We start from the raw sequence: 8,300 nt of genomic DNA, 5'->3' as shown, positions 1-8,300 counted from the left end.
AAATCTCTACTCATATAGCTTCTATCCGCACCCGAATCAAATAAAATGTAAGCAGATTTATTGTCAATAAGAAACGTACCAGTAACAAGCTCCGGGTCTTCCTGTGTCTCTGCCACATTAATATTGAAAACTCTTCCGCGGCCTTGTCCATTCGTGTTCTCCTGGTTCGAGCAATTTCTAATAATGTGGCCCAGTTTTCCACATTTATAACAAACTACATTGGCATAACTTGCTCCGACACTACTTGCTCCGCCATTACTCGTTCCGACACCATTTGTTCCTTTCATTCTATTAACCCCTGGTCCGTAGACCTCACACTTTGCCGCGCTATGACCATTTCTTTTACACTTGTTGCAAAATTTGGTGCAGAACCCCGAGTGATACTTTTCACACCTTTGGCATAGCTTCTTCTGATTGTTGTTGTTGTTGCGGTTGTTATTGTTATTGGGATGATTGTTGTAGTTGCTGTTGTTGTTATTGTTGTTGTTGTTGGGCCATTTATTGTAGTTGCGATTGATGTTGCAATTGTTGGGATAGTTGTTGCGATTATTGTTGTAATTGCTGTTGTTGTTGTATTGGTGATTCTTATCACCGTTTTCCTCCTACTTTCTTTTGACTTGCTTCACATTGGCCTCTTCAGCCGTCTGTTCTTTAATTCTTTCCTCAATCTGGTTCACTAGTTTGTGCGCCATTCTACATGCCTGTTGTATGGAGGCGGGCTCGTGTGAACTTATATCTTCTAGGATTCTTTCCGGTAATCCTTTCACAAACGCGTCGATCTTCTCTTCCTCATCTTCGAACGCTCCCGGACACAATAGGCATAATTCTGTGAATCGTCTTTCATACGTGGTAATATCAAATCCTTGGGTTCGTAACCCTCTAAGTTCTGTCTTGAGCTTATTGACCTCGGTTCTGGGACAGTACTTCTCGTTCATCAAGTGCTTGAATGCTGACCACGGTAGTGCGTAAGCATCATCTTGTCCCACTTGCTCTAGATAGGTATTCCACCATGTTAACGGAGAACCTGTGAAGGTATGCGTAGCGTACTTCACTTTGTCCTCTTCAGTACACTTACTTATGGCAAACACCGATTCGACCTTCTCGGTCCACCATTTCAATCCGATCGGTCCTTCGGTTCCATCAAATTCTAAAGGTTTGCAGGCAGTGAATTCTTTGTAGGTGCATCCTACACGATTTCCTGTACTGCTAGATCCAAGGTTATTGTTGGTATGTAGCGCAGCCTGTACTGCGGCTATGTTTGAAGCAAGAAAGGCACGAAATTCCTCTTCGCTCATATTCAAGGTGTGTCGAGTAGTCGGTGCCATTTCCTTCAAAATAGGCAAATGAAACGAGTTAATCATATAGAATATCAAGAGTAATCAATAGTATTTCGTAGCGTAATATGAACTTATTTAAAAAAGCTCTTTCTTCATATTAGCGTTTTATACTCTTTAATTCGGGTAGTACCTACCCGTTAAGTTCATACTTAGTAGCTAACATACTATTTCAACTACTACAATTCTATATGAAAAACTAATCACAAAAAAAAATATATCATATTCACACCTTTATACAATAACTTGCAAACTTACAATACCGCTATTTTACATATAGCATGAAATATAGTACATAAAACTTTGATACAAAGTAGTTGCGAAGATAATTCTAGTTAATAAATAAGGCGTTCAGCAAAGGCAACAAAGACACGTAATTCATACTGATGTTATGCGAGGTGTATATAAAATAGTTTATATTTTACTAGAAAAACTATTAAATACGATACAATTTTACACAAGATATTTATTTATTTATAGAATGGATATACTTAAACCTTGCTACAACACTTATAGGCAGTGTACCTAATCGTACAGTAGTGTAGTTTTTAGTAAGTCCGGTTCGTTCTACAGGGAAATCTTTAAACAAAGCTCAACGCTATATTAGTTTACTTTTATAAAAATACAAATATATATATAAGTAATATTATTATTATAAAGGGGGGTTTTTACCGTTTAATGACCGGTTTGTCGATTTTAAAACTTTAGTCGCAGTTAAAACCTAATATAAAATATAAAATAAATACAAGACTTAAATTAAAGCGTAAAGTAAATAACGATAATGAAATTGCGAATAATAAAAATGCGATAAAATAAAATTGCGATAATTAAAAAGTACGATAATTAAAAGTGCGATTAAATAACAATAAATAAAAGTGCGATAATTAGAAGTGCAATTAAATATAAAATAAAGGAAATTAAATATGAAATAAAAGAATTATGCTTATTTAAACTTCCGTAATCATGATGTTTGACGTGTTGATTTTAGTTTTATGCCCATGGGTTAATTGTCCTTTGTCCTGGATTATTTAATATGTCCGTCTGGTTTTTGTCCATAACAGTCCATCAGTCATAAATATAAAGTGCGAGTGTCCTCATCAAATTATTCTTATACCCGAAGTTAAATATTCCAACTAATTGGGGATTCGAATTGTAACAAGGTTTTAATACTTTGTTTAATGAATACACCAGGTTATCGACTGCGTGTAAACCAAGGTTTTACTACTTTGTTAACAATTACACCAATTACCCTTGAATGTAATTTCACCCCTGTTTTAATTATTCTAGTGGCTATTAATCCATTCCCGTGTCCGGTTAAATGAACGATTATTCGTACATATAAATACCCCGCCCATCGTGTCCGATTAAGTGTATATGGTAATTTATAGGGACGCCCAATTGTAAATCTTTTATATTAACATTAACAAACTTTCATTTAGTTAAACAAATATAAAGCCCATTAATAGCCCATAGTCTAATTTCCACAAGTGTCGTTCTTTTATCCAAACCCCAATTATGGTACAAAGCCCAATTACCCAATTTTAGTAATTAGCCCAACATCATGATTACTTCGTTTTAAATAAGCATAATAATAACTTAGCTACGAGACATTAATATAAAAAGGTTGAACATAACTTACAATGATTAAAAATAGCGTAGCGTTACACGGACAGAATTTTGACTTACACCCTTACAACATTCGCTAACATACCCTTATTATTAGAATTAAAATTAAAATTAAAATTAAAATATAAATTATATATATATATATATATATCGTATATATGAGAGAGAGATATATTTTTCTGTCTTTAAAACTCGGCAGAAAACTGGCTTTATATAGGACCTGACCAGCATTTTCACTCCATGCGACTCGCATGGATTTTGTGCCTCTGGCCATGCGAGTCGCATGGCCACCCTGGATCCAGCCAAATTTGTTTGTTTTCTTCTTGCCGACGTAATATAATAATAATATATAATATAATATATAATTATATATAATTATATATATATTATATTATATTCTTGTGCATAGTAGACTAGATATTTTTGGTCCGTTGCGTCGGGCGTTTCTTCTTGGCTCAGGTCCCGGTTCCGGATTTTCGGACGTCTTCGCGTATTATTTTATATCGTGTACTTTGCGTCTTGTAACTTGTACTCTTGTCATTTTGAGACGTTCCTCATCAATATTTTGAACCTTTTTAGTTGTATCTTGTACTTTTTAGCTCTTTGGACCTTTTTGTCTTCAATTTGTCGAATCTGCCTTTTGTCTTCACTTTTTAATATTTAAACGAATATTGCTTGTAAATCGAACAATACCAACTAAAATCTTGTCTTTCTTGGGGAATAATGCTATAAAATATATGTTCCTTTTTAGCCTTATCAATATCCCCACACTTGAGCGTTGCTTGTCCTCAAGCAATACAGTCTTGAAATAAAAACATACAAATCACTTCTTTATTCTTCACACTTTATACATCAGTGATTTTGATATGGCGGTATAAACAATGATAGTAACGATGTGGTTAAGGTGGGTGTGTCTTTTATAGTTGCCTCGGGTTTAGGTCAACGACACTGGCAATCAAATAGCCGATTTACTTTCGGTTTCCAAAGCAAAGTGCACATTTGAAAGGCGGTTTACAGTCCCACATGACTATAAAAATTTAGATCCATTAAGGAAATTGGATCTTTATGAAAACATTTGATCTTTTGAAAATTCAAGCTAGATTTTACCCTAGACAAGTTTTCTGATTTGATCCATCATCGGTGTTGCAAAATATGTTTGTGGATCAATATTTTGGCTAAAACTTTTTAGGTTCGTATAATCCACTGCTATCCCGGTATCGGAAAGCACACATCCAGTTTACTTGTTTCGTATATTACCTTTCAGTAAACTACCGTCCGGTTGTAAAGGAAAGCGATGAACAAGAAACTGTTAAGGCAATGTCTAATGACATGCATTTGTTCATGGTCTAATTAACGTGTCGGATGCTAGAACTATCCTTGGTAGGAGCAATAGTAAAGATCATCCTTTGATTTTTCGGTCTGGCACAAGGTCCTGTCTCTGACCATGCTATGCAACCACCGTTCTTACGGTTGACACCCGATTTGGTTCAGGTGACCTAATGAATTCCAGGTGAATTCCTAGGATTTTACGTTCAATGGTAATGAACGCATTGAAAATGGGTTTTCAGAAAACAAATCGGTTTGTAATTTTTATCAAAATATTTTCTCGTTCAAGCTCGAGTTTAGATATCATCGAATTCCATGAGTTTGAATTCTCAATCTTTAAGGTCAATCTCAAGGATTGAGTAATATCAGGCTTAAAAGCTGATTTTTGATCTTTAAAGGAGATTATCCTTTCTGGGGATCTGATTCATTAGTCTTATCAAGCTAATTTGCACGGTGCCTCCCCATTGTACGAGATAAATCCTTCTCATGGTTAGGATAAATCTGACCACTTGGCGACCCTGTTTGATGCTGAGGTCCGTGGATTTCCTGCTGATTTTAGTGATGACTTTTCTAGATTTTTCGTCAACCTACAGCTGGTCTGGACGACAACTTCATGACCTAAATCAAGAAGCGCGTGTCTTTTTCGGAAGACTTTACTTCCTTTTAAATGATGGAATTGATTCATCGTGTAGATCCATCTCTTCTTTTCTTTTATCGGGTAGAACAGTTTAGTTTAGTCCAAAGCAAAAGTATTTTCAGTTATTTGTTACAGATATATGTGACATATGTTTAAAATAACTTGGTAAATTTTCCCACACTTGGCTTTTATTTTCCTTTTTATCGTCCTCTATTCCATTTTAAATGAATTTTAACATTTTAGTTTGTTTCTCAATTTATGTCCTTTCCGAGGTAACAATAATTTCGGTGTTAAAACCTAGTTTTATCGTTCATAAATATGTATAAACATGATTTGAATTCATTTAATTGAAAATTTTAAAATTTTTTTTACTAGAATTGGGTAGTTAGTATATAAGACTAGGGCTGTTCCTTGTTATCGGAGAGCACTAGATTCTAACACAACTACTGCGTTACTAGCATTTTTAATGGTAACCAAGTGTTTAAATCAAAATCTGAAAGAATTTAACCCCTTCCCACACTTAATATCTTGCAATGCCCTCATTTGCAAGAAATCAGAAACAATTTAAATTATTGAGGGTTATTAGCGTAGAAAAATGATTAAATTTTACCAAAGTTTCAAACATATTGTCGTTTGATTGTTGAATGATAAATGGTGCACGTCATTTGTTCATTCCGTCTTGTTGTTATTTCACATATATTTTGCATCATTGTCGTCAAAAATTACTTGCTTTTGCTGAACTTAATGCCAGTCTTTGAAAACGCGTTGTTTTACCCTGTTTTGTGCATAAAATAGAATACATACAATACAAATATAATCATACATGTAATTTGAAATGGAACTTTGGCATCCCACTTTCAAACTATAAGAAAAATATTAGTACACAATAATAATGGAAATATCAAACATTACATAAATGTAATTAAAATGTTAAGTGTTTAAAATAATAAAAATATAAATTACCAACTTATCTCTACTGATCAGGAGGTGGGTTAGGAGGATAATTAGGATAGGGATCCCAATTCATGTTCGGATCAGGGTTCCATGGCTGATGATAGGTGAACTGGTATGCTGCGTCATAATCATATAAATCATAGGGTGGTCTCATTTCTGGCTGATGTGCAGGATAGTATGCGGGTCGGGTCGGATAATACATCTCGCCAGGCTGCAACTGGCTTATAATTTGGCGCTGATGATAATCCCATCGGCCATGCTCTCGTTGCTGGGAATGCTCGTAGTCATTCTGACGTTGCCATGCCTCGTACTGCATATGCCTATCATAGTTCGTCATGTATTCATCCTCCATACGAACGCCTAAATCAAGAGCAGTCTCCCGAACAACTCCTATAATGTTGTTTGCCTCTTCCATTTCGTCATCCGAACCTCTTTCTACCTGTCGCTGAGGTCCCTCGTATCGATATACCCGACCACGTCTCATCAATAATACCCTTGCACCGTGATAAAGGTTTGAACTTATAGTTTCACCTTCGTCCTCTATTTCGTTCATTGGACCCCCTTGGTGCTTATCCACACCTAAATACTCTCCAATGAGAGTAATGAAAATACCACCACCTATAATACTCCCCGATTTCATCCCCGAAACTACATTAGCGAGATAATAACCAACACAATAGGGAATGTTAACGAAACTCCTCGGGTCTCTAATACACTTGAGGTAGAACAAATCGTTTACGGTCAATTTCTCCTTATTCTTACCCCTTTGTGTAATTGTGTTTGCTAAGAATCTATGAATCACCCGGAGTTCAGCTCTATCTATATCTAAGTATGTATGATTTCCACTGGCGTGAAATTCATTAAAGTGGGACATACGCCTCCAGACGGCGTTAATATCAAATTCCCTATCTATCCTTTCTCCTTGGGCAATCAGGCTATTACAGTCGGGGCTCAAAAGTTCAGCAGGGGTGTAAATCTGTAAGGCCCTGGCTAAATCTATCATGGACATTCTGTACATGCGTCTACCTAACAGAAATCTAATAAAGCTTCTATCATCTATCCTCCTAACATCACTGTTTAACTTAATAGTACTAAGTAATTCTATACACCATTCCCTATATATGGTTCTACGAATGGAAAATAGGCGCATCCAATCGTTAAACTGAGAATTACCATACCTTTGCACCAATAATTCCCGAATCGGTTCGGCAAGGTCTACTGTTTCCAAAGGTACCCAGTCAATTGCCCTTGGCATTTCAACAACCTTAAAGTAGAGAATGTGCATGTTCTTTTGATAATCTGGATACTCTATCCAACATCGATCAAATCTCAGATTTGGGTGTAACTGATCTTCATTAATGTCTAAGCTCAGAATCATTTGATGTGGAGCGAATTGACGAAACTGATTCATGAATAATTGATCTTGATCGTGATATGGAATATGTTGATCCTCATGTTGTTCTTCTTCTTGTTGCATATGTTGTTCTTGTTCATAAAACATTTCCGGTTCGGGCTCTGGTTGTCTGGACGATGATGCACCGTCCGTATCTGTATTTCTCTGCAAAACACATTAAACACAAAATTTGTGCATCCAAATATGCATTAGTGTTAGCAAAATAATAACTTGAAACAATTATGATGACATGTTCAATTCATAACACATTTTATACACATTTTCTTAACAATGATATGCACTAATCATATGCAAACAACTCACAAATTAAGCATATTAAGCATTATCAACACTAATCATGTGAACAATTAAGCATTAAGCAACTTAGGGTTAACCCCACACTTGAATTTCAATTAATCATCAATTTAAAGCATAACTATCACAATTAAAGATGAAATTAAGTGGAAGAGTAAGAGAAACGGACCCTAGGAGGCATAATTCATTGTTGTTTGTGGGGTTTGTGTCAAGATTAAATCCGAATTTTGATCTTTAATTTTGGGGATTTTGTGTGTGTTAGAGTAGGTGAAAAGTGGGATAAAATAGGTTTTAAAACCCCCTAAATACGACAGAGCCCGTGTGAAATTCGGGTTATAAAATTCGGTTCGGGTTAATAAAAAGAGCGACGGCTGCAGATGGCCCATATGCGCGGTGCGCAAAAATCGCGCGGCGCGCAATCACGCTTTGAAATACTGCACGGTGCGCAAACGGTTGCGTGGTGCGCGTTTAGTGTAAATTCTTATCAGAAAATTGCCAGTTCTGGAACGTGACATTTTGCGCGGTGCGCACAATCTGCGCGGCGCGCGGATCCTGGAACTCGTATTTTTCCTCTTTGTTCACATAAAACTCATTTTTACTCATTTTAATCCATTCTCCATTCTCCTCTAACATGTTCAATTATGATGACATGGTTTAAACTCTTAACCATGTCAACAATAATCATTATAGCAATTAAACACTTGTTACATGGCAT

Source organism: Rutidosis leptorrhynchoides, chromosome 5, assembly GCF_046630445.1.
Source record: "Rutidosis leptorrhynchoides isolate AG116_Rl617_1_P2 chromosome 5, CSIRO_AGI_Rlap_v1, whole genome shotgun sequence".
NCBI lineage: Eukaryota > Viridiplantae > Streptophyta > Magnoliopsida > Asterales > Asteraceae > Rutidosis > Rutidosis leptorrhynchoides.
The sequence above is the reverse complement of the archived record's forward strand: the minus strand, read 5'-3'. Positions refer to the sequence as shown.